Raw genomic sequence first — 14,722 nt, forward strand, 5'->3', positions numbered from 1 at the left:
CCGCAAGAGGTCGTGCGATGGAGGAGAGAAGCTCGCGACGGCCTCTTCCGGAAGTGGTCGGAGAATCTCGAGGACCCGAACGTAATTACGAGTCGGGGGCTGGTGGCGGCGATTCGGCCCGTTCTGCGCGGCTGGGTCGATAGGCGACACGGTGCGATGTCGTTCCACTTGGCGCAGATGCTGACCGGGCACGGCTGCTTCGGTCGCTATCTGTGCCGAGCGTTGGGGCGGGAGCCGACGTCGGAATGTCACCATTGCGCCGCCGGCGCCGAGGACACGGCGGAGCACACGCGCGCGGTCTGCCCGGCGTGGTGCGAGGAGCGCGCCGCCCTGTCGGCGGCCATCGGAGCGGATCTCTCGCTGCCGGCCGTGGTTTCGGCCATGGTCGGCAGCGAGGAGAACTGGAGCGCCGTCTCCTCCTTCTGCAGCGCCGTGATGCTGCGGAAGGAGGCGGCGGAGCGGGAGCGGGAACGGGATCCGAACTCGCTTCCGTCTCGTCGCGGTAGACGCGGTCGGCGGCGCAGGGCCTACCTGGCCAACCTGCAGCCGCCGCCCCCGTAGTTTGGATCAGCGGGCGATAGGTCGGGGGATCTATCGACCGCATCGCACGATCCCGAGGAGGACGGAGAGAGGCGATCTTATGTGTTCAAGGGATCCTCTCTCGGGTCGCTGTCGCTTTTGCGGCGACGACGACGGGCCCTAGTCTGGGCAGGCGCCGGCGGGATCGCGAAAGAGCTTTGTGTCCTCGCGATCTCGCCACAAGCGCATAGGCGGAACACACGTGTGGTTTTTGTTCAGTAAGAGTCTGACTCCCCTCCGAGCCCCCCCAACCGGAGGGTGTCCATGAAGGATTTTCCACACGTAAAAAAAAAAAAAAAAAAAAAGGTTAGGTTAGGTTAGGTTAGGTTAGGTTAGGTTAGGTTAGGTTAGGTTAGGTTAGGTTAGGTTAGGTTAGGTTAGGTTAGGTTAGGTTAGGTTTTTTTTTTTTTTTTTTTTTTTTTTTTTTTTTTTTTTTTTTTTTTTTTTATTCTAGACCCCCACACATAGGTGTGAGACTGTCCTACTCTACTCATTCATTCCAGTTCTCGCTAGTATTCCTCTCGCACTTTCATTCAGCATACTAATTCTTTCTGTCATTCATTCCTCATTCACACACTGGGTGGGTTCCCATCTAATCTAATCTATCCTACTATTTCTGTATTACTTAAAATTATGAACTCTTGGGGAAATGAGTGGGGTTTGGGTACAACAGTTTTATTTACATTTTATTTACTTTTCTTACTACTATTTTATCTTGTTACAATGGTTTTATTTACAAATTCTCTTACATGTTATTATTACTTCTAATGAAAATTTACAACTAATTTTACATTGGAAGCTATTCTAATTCTTATACTATTCCTACTTAAATCTTATTTGCTTATGTTATACTACAATATACAATTATATCCAGAAAACATAATTTTACTGATTCTTATTTCTAATATTAACTGCTTTAACTATTTTTACACAATATTGTAGGAACAGATCTCTAGTTGTGTTGTTTGCAATTATTTCACACAGGTTCCTTTCCACCATTTGCACACCCGTTTGGTGTTCTAATCTAAGCCTCTCGTAGGCAAATGCAGGACACTCCAGGAGGACGTGGAGGACGGACTCGGAGCACCCAGGGTCGCAGACGCACGACGGACTCTCCTTACACTTGAAGCGGTACAAGTATTCGGAGAATCCGCCATGCCCCGTCAACGCCTGGGTGACAAACCAGTCCACCCCTATTTTGCTCGTGATTTTGTACGCGGCTATCGCGTCAGGGAAGAACACCCTGGTGACACCAGCCGTTTCGCCGGCTCGATACCGCTGGTTCCATTCATCAAGCGATTGCATGCGAATGCTCCGCCTGATGAATGAAACCGGGCAGCTGTCATAGTCAAAAGCGCGTTTAGACTTCAGCGCAGCCTCCTTGGCCAGATGGTCGGCACGCTCATTGCCCTCCAGCCCTGCGTGGGCTTTGATCCAGAACAAACTAACACATTTGTCCCGGAGCAGAGCCCTTCGCAGGTGTCCCCGCGCTTCAACGGCTAGGGGATGGGGGGCTACCGGGTTCTCCAGCGTGAGCAGTGCCGACAAGGAGTCGGAATAAATCCCGACGGATCCAGCCAAGGTGTCCGCGGCCATCCGTGCCGCCCGACATATCGCCAAGAGTTCCGCCTGGTAGACCGTACAATAAGACGGCAAAGCAAGCTTGAGGGTTTTGGTTTCGGCGGCGCCAGCCCATACGGACAGCGCCGCGCCCACTTTGCCCTCAATCTTGCTTCCGTCCGTGAAGATATTAAAGGCGTGCTCGCTGTTTGCGGTAAACTGTTCTTGGTCCGCCAGGCGCTTGAACTCGAGGTCGATATGAGAGGCGGGGTGCGGAGACCGCAGAGCCGAGGACATCCGCTCCACCTCTCGATCCCCTATCGCCCGCTGGGGGACCCCCCGTCTCGCCTCGTACAAATTCGCGGCTTCGCGGACACGGAGGTCGAGGGGGAGTATCCCAGCGAGCAACAATGCGGAGTTCAGAGAGGTGGTTCGGTATGCCCTGCAAAGCTTCTGCGCGAAGCCCCGCTGGACCACGTTCAGCTGCTTGCGAACACCGAGCTTGTCCACGGCCGGCGCCCAAACGGCAGCCGCATACAAAATCACGGGCTCAACCACCGCCCTGTAAATAGTGCGGATTACTTCAGGATGGAGACCCCAGCTGGCCTTAGCCGCACGGGCCAGCTGGTGATAAAAGGCGAGCGCGCGCCTGCAGACGTTCGCGACGTGGGCGTTGAAGGTGAGTTTGTGATCTATGACGACCCCCAGCAGCTTGATCTCGCTCGCCAGGACAATGTCGACCCCGCCCATGTGAAGACGCGGGGTGTCATACTTCAGTTTGCGCGTCACAACCATAGCGTTTGTCTTGTGGGGCGCAAACCGAAGCTTATTAGATGCTCCCCACGCCCTCACACGTTCGAGGACGGCATTGGCCCGACGTTCGATCTCGAGGGCCGTATCACCCTCGAACACCAACACCACATCGTCGGCGAACGCCTGCGCGTACTCGCCTTTGGCCTCCAACTCCTGAAGTAGTGGATCCAGGAGCAGGTTCCACAATATCGGCCCGCCGATAGATCCCTGCACGCAGCCTTTCCCGGTGTCCCTCACGTGCTCCTCCCCCAGGTACCTCACTCTGGCACGTCTGTCGCTCAGGTAGCTGCCCAAGAGCCGCCTGATGTTTTCGGGGCACCTTTCCTCAGCCAACCTTACCTTTATTTTAGGCCACCAAGCGTTGTCGAAGGCGCCCTCTATATCCAACGAGATCAAAACCAGGATCTTTTTTTCTTCTAATTTATTTCTAATGAACTTAACTAGGGTATAGAGGGCGTCCTCGGTGCTCCGCTGGGGCATGAAGCCAAATTGGCGAGTACTTAGCTTGGGCAGCAGGTGGTATTTTAACCTGGCGACTAGCATTTTCTCCAATATCTTCCCAAGCACCGGGAGGAGACCGATTGGACGATATGACCTAGGTGTTGTGTAGTCGGTCTTCCCGGGCTTCCGGAGGAAGATAACCGTCGCCTCCTTCCAGGGCCTAGGAAAATATCGGAGCTCGAGGCACCTGTTGAAGAGGCACAAAAAGAGGTCCGGGTCCGATTGGATTGCGTGCAGGCATATATCGGCAGTAAAACCGTCCGCACCTGGGGCCTTCTTCGGGTCAAACGACCGACTAGCCAACTTCAGTTCTGTGTGAGTGAATAGAGGGTCAGTTTGGCCCGAAGAAGTCTCGATGTCGGTCCGCCCGGCCAAGACCCTCACCCGGCGGTGCTCTTCGGAGTCATCCTCTTCGGAGTCCTCCGGGTAGAAGGTCTCAGCCAGGAGTCGGGCCGAGCCCCTGGCATCTAACCCCATATTGTTTACCACCAGCGGTGGGTCCACGTCCCTCCTGGAGGTCCTGCCGAGGACCCTGTAAATCCCTCCCCACATAGATTCCCCATCCTGGCGTTCGCAGAAGGCGACCCAGCTGCGCGTCTGCGCGTGCCTCACCTCAGTCTCGTACCTTTCCTTCGCCTCCAGGTACTCTCCCACAACCTTGCGACGTCTAACCGGCGCCGCGCATCTGATCCTACCTTTCCTGGTGGCCACCTCGCGCTTAAGCACTGCCAACCCCTCATTCCACCACGGCATCGCAAGGACCTCCCTGTGTTTTGTTAGTGGTATTGTTTTTGTGCATGTTTTTTGTATTATGTTGTTTAGTTGAGTTATTGTGGAGTCCAATTGTGCGTGTGTCTGTATGTTTTTAATTGTGTCTATTGTGAAGTGTTCTTGCGTTTTAATTTGACCCAGTTTCTCACGAAACTGGGCCCAATTCGCCTTTTTTGTGAAGTATTTTCGTGTTGTGTGTTTGATGGTATTTGTGTTGATGTGTTTGGTGTTGATGAGGAAGGTGATGGCGTTGTGGTCCGAGTTGGTCAGGTCCTCGCGCACGCGCCAGCCGTCCACCAGGCCAAGCAGGTCAGACGATACAGCAGTTATATCAATATAACTGCTGTACCTTTCGCCGCCCCGGATCGTGTCGAAGGTGGGGGTTTCCCCTTGGTTCAGGAGGCAGAGACCGAGGTCCTCCAGGAACCCGTGCAATTCTTCACCGCGGCGATCCGTCACGGGACTACCCCACCAGACGCATTTGGCATTGGAGTCTCCCCCAATAACAATACTCCGACTTCCCGTCTCGCGCTGCACCCGGCGCAGATGTGCCAGGTACGAGTCCATCGGCAGGTTGGGCTCAAAGTAAAATGAGACCAGGATGATCTCCCGGCTGCGAACTCGGATCCCCACCACAGAGATGTTGTTCGTGGTGAGTTTCGGGTACTGCGTGATGTGAAGGTCCGCATCAAATACGATGACTGCGGCCTTGACAGTCCCACTTCCATCGTCCGCACACTGGAAGACCCTGATCCCACTCTGACCTTTCACACGCCTTATGCCGCCGACGTATGGCTCCTGTACCAGAGCAATCCGCGTACGCAGGCTAGAGGCTTCGATCAGGAAGTCGGAGTATGCCAACTTACTGCGCTGGAGGTTCGCCTGGAGGATGTTTAAAGCCACTGTGTCTACCGGCCTGCCCTTAGCAATACGCTACGGAGGAGCGGGCGATGTCATCCCACCTCCTCCTGACGGGACAGTCGTCGCTAAAAGCGTTATGGTCAAGCTTTGCGAGCTTCGCCCGACGACAGTTCCGGCAGGAAGGTGGCGACACCGCCGGGTCCTCCGTGCATTGAGCCTTGAGGTGTGGCCCGCCACAGTGGCTGCAAAGGTCCGCTGGGTCCTTGCAGTACTTCCGCCCATGGCCGTATCCGAGGCAACGCGTGCACTGGACCAGTGGAGACTGGTCCTCCACCCGCAGCCTCATTAGGTCTATTTGTACTGTACCTACTCCCGTTATCCTCGCCCAGAGTTTTGGCGATACACTAAGGACTACGTGGGCCGTGAGCGGGTTCCTTGCCCTCCTGCGGTATTTTATTAGAAGGCGGTCTTCCCCGGGGTCGAGGTCGCTAAATAGGTGTCTGTTCTGGTTTCTCAGACCCTTTATAATCTCGTCGTCTGTATGCGCTTTCAGAACGCCTCTTATTATTATTAGAGGGTCTCTATTCTTCATCTCCTCGACCACGAGGCCCGTTCCTTCCTTCGCCAGTTTTTCTTTTGCTTTCGCCCTGTCTTCAATAGTCCCGAAGCCCATGATTATTTTCCGGTCCCTGGCTTTCCGGACCCGGTCGATTTGGACCCACCCCTCTTTGGCGTCGATAGTCTTCCTCACTGTGTCCAGGACCTCATCCGCCGTCTGCTCGGCATCCACTGAGGTGACCACCACCGAGTACAATGCCGCAGGCCTCGCGGGATGTTGCGGCCTCGAGGCGGCCACATTTGCATAGCTCCGCCGCTGCTCCTCAACCGTCCGGCTGCACTTCACCAGCTCCTCTTGGAGGCTCTTCATCCTCTCATTTGTCTCCAGGAGCAGCCGGCGCTGCACCTCCAGATTTCTACTCAGACTGGGGTCCGGGGGGACCACGAACGTGGCGTCGGCGCTTACTTTCGCCGGCGCCCCGTCCACAGAACCCCCGTCCCCCTTTCGTGCCCTCTCGGTTCTGAGTTCAGCCTCGGAGTCAGCCACTATCTTCTCAAGAATTTTTAGCGCTCCTAATATGTCATTTTTATATTCGGTTTTTAAGTTTCTGGAGTTGTGGACAGCGCTTCTTATTTTAGTCGCTTGCTCGGTCGCTGTCCGCTCTCGGTTATCTATGTTGGTCTCAGTGGATGCGTGTACCTGGACTTCTCCCTCCTCCCTAGGGCTATTCCCCGCGTCAAGGGTTTTTCGCTCATTCGATTCCCCGGCAGCCGGTCCCCTTTTATCCGGCTTTTGTTGGGTAAATTTGTTTGGCCTTCCGGGGGAAATATCAAAAGCAACCTGCGCTTTTCTCCTTGAGGTGGTCGCTACTGATGTGCATGCCCGCGTTTCACCCCCTTCCTTAGGGCTATGTGCCGCTTTCCGGGCTATTTGCACTTTAGGCTTCGATGTGGTTGGCGCACCCTGTGGTTTTTCGAGAGCAGAATCTTTGGTGACCTGTTCTATGATCTCGATACTAGTCCGGACCGACTTTTTGAGTCCTTTGGGGGAGGGAGAGGGTACGGGTGAATTAATCACCTCTTGTTGTTTTGGTGGGGTCCTAGGAGTCATCATTTTAATGGGGGTCGCGTTAACAGTTAAAAAGGAACAGAGTCGAATAAATTTATATAATTAAATTTAAAATTTGTCAGGTGTATAGATCCCGCAATAGCGGTTGTAAAAAAAGCTAGAGACTGTTCCTATATATCAGTATAAATCAGGCAAATATGCCTGGGTCCTTAAACTATCTAATCTAACTTACAAACTAACAAAAAGCGAGAAAACTCGACTTTTTGGTCAGTGACTCTACGTAGAGTCGTCGGATATAATTAATTTGGTAGCCCTCGGTGAGGGAAGGTCAGCACCGAAAACCGCGTCGCTCTACGACCAGCGGTTCCCGAGATATCCTATCTTCTAATTTCGTTCTTTATCGGCACCTAAGGCCCGAACTACTTCTTGAAAAAACAGAAATTAGATATTTCGGGAACCGCTGATCGCAGAAACCCGTGCGACGGCTCTCCGTGCTGGCCCCGAGCTGCTCCGTCCACTCCCGGTCCGAGAAACGGGATCGGGAGGTTGACTCTACGTAGAGCCACTTAGTATCTCCAGCCACAGGTCCCAACCTGACAGTGACTCCGTCGAAAACCCCGAGTCAATGTGATCAATATCACCGGAGTTATGACCGTTTAAAGTTTTCCAAAATGGCGACCAATATGGCCGCCAAGAAATTTAATATTACTTATTTCGGCCCCCGTTGCCCGAAACGACCCGTGTTTGGTGTCAAATTAAAGGTCTTTTTAAGGTCTACACAAATATACTAAAAATAAAATTTTAAAACCAACCCCCGATTTTTGGGGGTGAAAAAAAACTACAATTTTAACGCTTAAATTAATAAAAAATTTGTAAAAAATGATATGAAAATTCTGCAAAAAATTAAGGCTACTATTTACACTTATTCCTAACTTATGAGAACACTTCCGACGATATCCAACCGCGGGGAGCACCCCCTCGTGCTCACCCTTAACTTCAAAAATTAATAATTCAAAAACTACTGATCCAAAAATTCTGAAATTTTGTATGTACTTAGGCCTAATTGAGACAATTTATATTTAATAAAATTTTGGGGGGGTCGTCGCTTTACTTTTGGAATAAAACTTGACTAAAAAGTGACGAAATATTCAAAATTGGATATCTTCGGAAATACTTAACGTTTTGAAGAGCTGAAACCGCCGTTGTAACCGCGTCGCCGCGCCGCGTCGTTTGCAGTGTCACGCCTCCCCCTCGCGCCTCAGGAAGTGGGGGCACGTGGAAACGTGACAACTGGTTTTTCGCCTTTTTCTCAGCGCTCAGGCGCGAGAAAAATCCAAACGTGGTGTCAAAAGAAAGGTCTAAATAAGACCCTTCAGATGATGCATAAAAACCTATGGGTTGTCGATCTCTTTTCCGCAGCGTTCTCGATACAAGTTTATGGTTGCAGCTATTTTGCAGTTTTTTTTTTTTTTTTTTTTTTTTTTTTTTTTTTTTTTTTTTTTTTTTTTTTTTTTTTTTCACTTATAACACTTTCTTATCTTATTGTTTTGCACTGAATTTTTTTTTTTTTTTTTTTTTTTTTTTTTTGAACAGTATTTAAAACACAGCTCCACACAACTTTCGATGCATAGATCGTCACGAACAGTCAAAAATTTACTGGTTTATTAATATCACAAAGTTATGATTGTGCGGTTTTTTTTTTTTTTTTTTTTTTTTTTTTGCACGTGTTTACTAATTTTTTACCGGTTTTTTTTTTTTTTTTTTTTTTTTTTTTTTTTTTTTTTCCACTTTTCCGTCACTTATAAGAGTTTTCCAGAGAAACAAATTACACCACCGGATGGGGCGCGTCGAGACGCAACTTTTGATACCCGGCACTCTGTTCTACGATGCGAAAAAACCACTTTAATTGAATTTTAAACATTAAAAATTTGCGGAGCACGTGTAAAATCGACCGTTCTCGGTGGCGGGCGGGGCGCTACTGGGTTAGGTTAGGTTAGGTTAGGTTAGGTTAGGTTAGGTTAGGTTAGGTTAGGTTAGGTTAGGTTAGGTTAGGTTAGGTTAGGTTAGGTTAGGTTAGGTTAGGTTCCCAGGCCTTTGGAGCCCAGGCCCCGGACTTAGGTCCGGGACCTGGGCTCCAAGGGGAGGAGTTGCTGGACTTCTACTGGGCGCGTCCCCCGGGTGGCGGATAGGGGAAGCCGCCTGCGGTTTCACGACTGCGGGCGGTAGGGGTCTTCGGACCCCCGCGGACCAAAACCAGACGAGGCGCTACCGGGACCGGAGCGGCACTCAGGTGCCGTTCTGGTCCTGTGAGCGCGGGTGTGTTGGCGCGGAGGCGCGGAGGTGTGCGTGGCGCTGAGACGGCGCGGAGACGTGGGGGCGGGTTTTTTCCTTCCCCCACACGGTGGACGGGGTGGGCGGGTTAGCCGTGGACTCGCCCGCCCTGTAGCGCTAAGGCGCGGTGTGCGGTGTGCTGGCTGGGTTGTACTGGCTCCCTGGAGCTTGCTCGGTTGCTGGTGCAATCCGGCAGACCAGTTGCGTGAGGGCCGGACTGTGCTGGCTCCCTGGAGCTTTGGCTCGGTTGTCGGTGCAGTTCGGCGGACCCGTGGGGTAGTTGCCGGGTCGCGCTGGGCTCCCTGGAGCTTGCTCGGTTGTTCGGTGCGATCCGGCGTTGGAGGTGAGGCTTTTGCCTAGCCGGGAGGGGCAGGACGGGTGGGTCCGGGGGGCCTGGCTCGCCCGTCCTGTAGCGCAGGGGCGCGGTGTGCTGGCCGGGTTGTGCTGGCTCCCTGGAGCTTTGCTCGGTTGCTGGTGCAATCCGGCAGACCGGATGCGTGAGGGCCGGGCTGTGCTGGCTCCCTGGAGCTTTTAGCTCGGTTATCAGTGCAGTCCGGCGGACCCGTGGGGTAGTTGCGGGGTCGCGCTGGGCTCCCTGGAGCTTGCTCGGTTGCTCGGTGCGATCCGGCGTTGGAGGTCGGGCGGTCCTGGCCCCCAACGCTATTTTCCGGCGTTGGAGGTCAGGCCTGCCTGGCTTGGAGAGGGGAAGCTCCTGGACATGTGTCCCCATTCTGCAGACGGTAGACTGGTCTGGTTGAGCGTCCCCTGCGTGGGGTGGCCGGCTGGAGGGACAGTAAGACCTTCGGCCGGCTTGAGACCGCACGCGCGAGACGTGGGAGCGCTCTCGGTGCCTGGGAGCGCTCTACAATCGGAGGCGGCCTGTCCTGCACTCGCAGGCTGGCCCACCGTCCGGGGCGTCATGGCGCATACTTTTAAGTGGTCCCGTGGCGCCCCACCAGGACGACGAGGGCACCGCTGGTTTTTACTGAGTAGTCCGGCATTGCACTTTCCGCCGGGAGTCTCAGACTTCCGTCACCTTCGGGTGGCGGGGGTGCGTAAATGCATTTTCCAGCGTAAAAAAAAAAAAAAAAAAAAAAAAAAAGGTTAGGTTAGGTTAGGTTAGGTTAGGTTAGGTTAGGTTAGGTTAGGTTAGGTTAGGTTAGGTTAGGTTAGGTTAGGTTAGGTTAGGTTAGGTTAGGTTAGGTTAGGTTAGGTTAGGTTAGGTTAGGTTAGGTTAGGTTAGGTTAGGTTAGGTTAGGTTAGGTTAGGTTAGGTTAGGTTAGGTTAGGTTAGGTTAGGTTAGGTTAGGTTAGGTTAGGTTAGGTTAGGTTAGGTTAGGTTAGGTTAGGTTAGGTTAGGTTTTTTTTTTAAAATAAGTTGGTAAACAATTGGGTTCTTTATTTCGAGGATGAATGACATGAGACATAGTAATAAGTGAGTAAGATGAATACGCTCCGGCCAGTAATAGAAATAGTCTTGATAATAGTATAAAAATCGATAATAATAGACAAATTAAATATGTAAGTTGTAGCCCCAGTGGAGACTTGAAATGGAGCGCTGCATGGGTGCAGGGGGGCAGAACTTGCGATTTGATACAATTGTTCAATCCCCTACAGACCATGCAGAGCGAATGATGGAGATGATGATGTGTGGGCTGAGTGGGCAAAGGGTTAAGGCCATATTACAATTCCGAGTAACCCTTACGCCCGGCCCAAAGTGATGAAATGATGAATTAACAAGTGATTATAAAATGAGATATACAAGAGATGGAGATTATAAACAAAATGAACTTAAGCTAAGGTAGTAAAGTATATATGGTTTTTTTTTTTTTTTTTTTTTTTTTTTTTTTATTATGAGTATATTGATCTTTTTTGATTATATATTTATGTTTTTTATTGATTAACAGTTTTTTTTTTTTTTTTTTTTTTTTTTTTTTTTTTTTTTTTTTTTTTTTTTTTTTTAATATAATACTATATAATATATTAAGTAATCTTAAAAACTAGTGCACAAAAGCTATCTTAAAAACTAGTATATTTAGTATGTATTCTATATAATTGATAAAATAAAATAAAGTGAAAAGAGAAAAAGTAATAAAAATGAAGAACAACAATCATAGCATAAGTATTGATCTTAAGACAAGGTTATAAATTAATAAATTAAAGGTGCAGTCAAGTTCGACTCGGAGCACTCCCGCGAAGCCTTGGTGGGTGAATCCTGAGGCGTCGCCGCGTTGAAATAATGAAAGTATAAGTAAAAGTAACAAAAAAAAAGAAAAATCCCGAGCTGAGCGAAAGTACGTGGAGAGTTATGCATGAGTGTGAAAAATAGAGTTAAGGTGGTTACTGTGATTGTATAAGTGTATAAAGTAATTATGTATATAAATGTTAAGAAAATAGATAATATATATGTAAGAGTAAGTATAGAAATATATATAAATGTAAAAGGAGTCTGAGCGATATAAGTTGAAGAGTGGTGTAAACGGGTACCTGCAGTTCGTGGGAAGTTCAAATTCAAATTCAAATTCAAAATATTTTATTCAGCATAAAATTATTACAATTTCTTACTGAACGTCATGAGTCTACTACCAGTTCGGAAAGAAGAAGCCTCTGACCTGAGAAGAACTGGCGGAAGAAACTCAGCGGGACTAATATCATATTTTTTTTTTTTTACAGTAATGTTTTTTTTTTTTTTTTCCCAAAGCAAATCGAATTGAACAATAATTTTATAAGTTGAAATAGCCTGGAAGCGATCACATCATTCCCAAGGCGTACTGTCTTCTAGAAAATCATTAATCGAATAATATCCTTTACTACACAATCGTTTTTTCACAATTTTTTTAAATTTAGCAATAGAAGCTTTTTGAACGTTTTCTGGGAGCCTGTTGTATAAGCGTATACATTGTCCATAAAAGGAATTACTGACTCGGCGTAAGCGAGTTACAGGCACTGCAAGTTTATGTTTGTTCCTAGTATTAATGCTATGCATGTCGCAATTCCTGGGAAATTCGTGTATATTTTTATGAACATACATAACATTTTCGTACACATATTGAGAAGCAACAGTCAATATTTTTATTTCTTTAAACTTATCTCTTAATGATACTCTAGGGCCTAAACTATAAATTGCACGAATAGCTCTTTTCTGCAGGACAAAAATAGTATTGACAGTAGCTGCATTTCCCCATAATAAGATTCCATATGACATAATGCTATGGAAATAACTAAAATATACTACGCGAGCTGTATCTACGTCAGTAATAAGTCTAATTTTTTTAACCGCGAACGCTGCAGAGCTGAGCCTATTCGCTATCCCCTCAATATGAAGATCCCACCGCAATTTCGAATCTATAGTGATGCCTAGGAATTTAGTGGACTCCACCGGTTTTAACATCTCTCCTCCCAATTCTACACCATTATCAACAAGTTTAACATTAGGTGTCGTGAATTTTATTAATTTTGTTTTTTTTTTATTTAATAATAAATTATTTGAATCAAACCAGTAGACAACCTTTGAGAGAGCATCGTTTACATCGTCGTATATAAGTAAATTACGTTTCACCTTAAAAATAAGTGAAGTGTCATCAGCGAACAATACTATCTCATGCTTGTCCTGTACAAAAAATGGCAAATCATTTATGTAAATAAGGAAGAGAAATGGGCCAAGGATAGAGCCCTGTGGAACCCCCATATCCAGAGGAGCCCCAGGAGATCTCTTACCATTTATATCAACCCTCTGTATTCTATTATTCAAATAGGAATTCAGGAGGTCGAGTGCCTTATCTCTAAAGAGAGAGAGAGCGGTGTGCCGAAGAGAGTGTGGTGTGTAAAATGTACAAATGGGAAGCAAGACAAGACGAACAATTTAGGACTTACGGAGCTGCCCGTGCCGCACTGTTAAGTGAGGGTGTCGGAGCAGTTCCGTAGTCTATGTTTTGCCTTGTCTTGTTACGCATGGAACGCACAATAGGGCAAGTGGTAGAGGTGGCTTTGTGTTCTGTAGGGTGTTTGTTATTGAACTTGATATTATGAGACACACAGTTGAAGCATTTGTAGGTGCCGGTCTCTGCGACAGTTGAGCCGTCAACAGAGACGGAGGTGTTGTGTCGGCATTCTTTATGGATATGTCCATCTTCCGCGCAGTGCGCGCACCGCGTGGAAGAGGACTTACAGTGGGTGGCAGTGTGCCCGAACTGCAGGCACTTGTGGCACTGTAAAAAGGGACTGAATTCTTCGATGTGTACGCGCTGATAATCAACGCGCACACGATCGAGGGACAGTAAGGTGCGGAAGGCTGTAGGGTGTGTTATGAAAACGGCGTTGTAGAGTAATGGGTTTCTGTTATCCCTTTTAAATTTATATTTAATATATGAGGAGTCGAATTCACTTAGCTCGGGGTTTTGTCGCATAATAATGTCCGTAAGCTCCTCAACGGCGACGTCGCAGGACACACCCTTCAGAATAATCATAGGCTTGAGGCGGCTAGCCACCTCAGCGGAGACTTTGGCGTCGTTAGCCGCTTTAATACGTTGTAGGGCATCGTCGCGGTCGCGCTCCGTGTCGAACTCGATGCGAAGTTTATTTTTAGATAGTGGGGCTACCTTGGCCGGAGCGTAATTAGTTTCACGAAAGGATATTGTAGATTTCAGGTTTCTGAATGTTTCCTCTCGGGAGGAGGCCGGAGTTTTAGAGGCGACGACGATTGCTGGTTTCGTGTTCGGCGGTGTGGTAGAGGCGGCTTTGACCACCGGGGAAGGTCGAGCGGTAGGGCCAGGCAGGTCCCTGGGCTGGGCTTGGCGTCCGGCGATAGATGCATATGTCGAAATAATATTTTTGGAAGTCGCAGAGTGTTCGGCCTTGATCTCTTCGCGCAGCTTGGAGACCTCATCCTTAACTAATTGAGTCAGATCGGTAACGACATTTTTATAACACATAGGCGAGTTGAAAGTGGGGTCATATTTCTCCTGTTCTGCTATGTTTATTTCGAGGTAGGTCTCGCAAGCCACGCGAATCTCCTGGGCGGCGCACTGTATGAGGTCCTTATTGACCGAAGTCACGCTTTTGCCCTCACGGACAGCGTGACATATTGTCTCGGTTAGCTGTTCGATAATTGTGCGGAAGCTGGCCTCGCTTCGAACGTCGGAGCCCAGGTATGGAAGCTTCTTGCTCGTTTTATCTTTTTTCCCCGCGGGGGCAGCCATGACGGGGGAAGGGGGATGGTGTCAGGGTGAGGTAAAACTAAGTCAAATGTAAGGTATAAGAAATCGGAACAATAAAAAAAAATTTGGGGGGGGGGGGGGGGGTTGTGAAGAAGGGGGGGTGCTAGGTGTGTGCGGTTACTGTAGAGAAAAGGAGAAAATATAATAAAAAATTTTTAGTGGTGGGGGTGTGGGGGGGGGGGGGTGGTAGGGGGTGGGTTTTGTAGAAATGGTGAAACTAAAAGATAGATAAAGAATTTTAAAAAAAAAAAAAAAAATAAAATTTTTGGGGGGGGGGGTAGGGGGTGGTGAAGGGGTGGGTTGTGTAAAGGGGGTGAAGTAGGTGTCAAAGGTGGAAACCGCAGCCAAATCGGTTGAGAAATGGCTGAGTTATAGCAATTAATAGAATTCTTTAATATTTCCTTAATAAAATATTAAAGAATTCTATTTTTAGAACAAGAAAATCCGATTATCTATATAAAGAA

This window comes from Melitaea cinxia, chromosome 3 (assembly GCF_905220565.1).
Source record: "Melitaea cinxia chromosome 3, ilMelCinx1.1, whole genome shotgun sequence".
Taxonomy (NCBI): Eukaryota; Metazoa; Arthropoda; class Insecta; order Lepidoptera; family Nymphalidae; genus Melitaea; species Melitaea cinxia.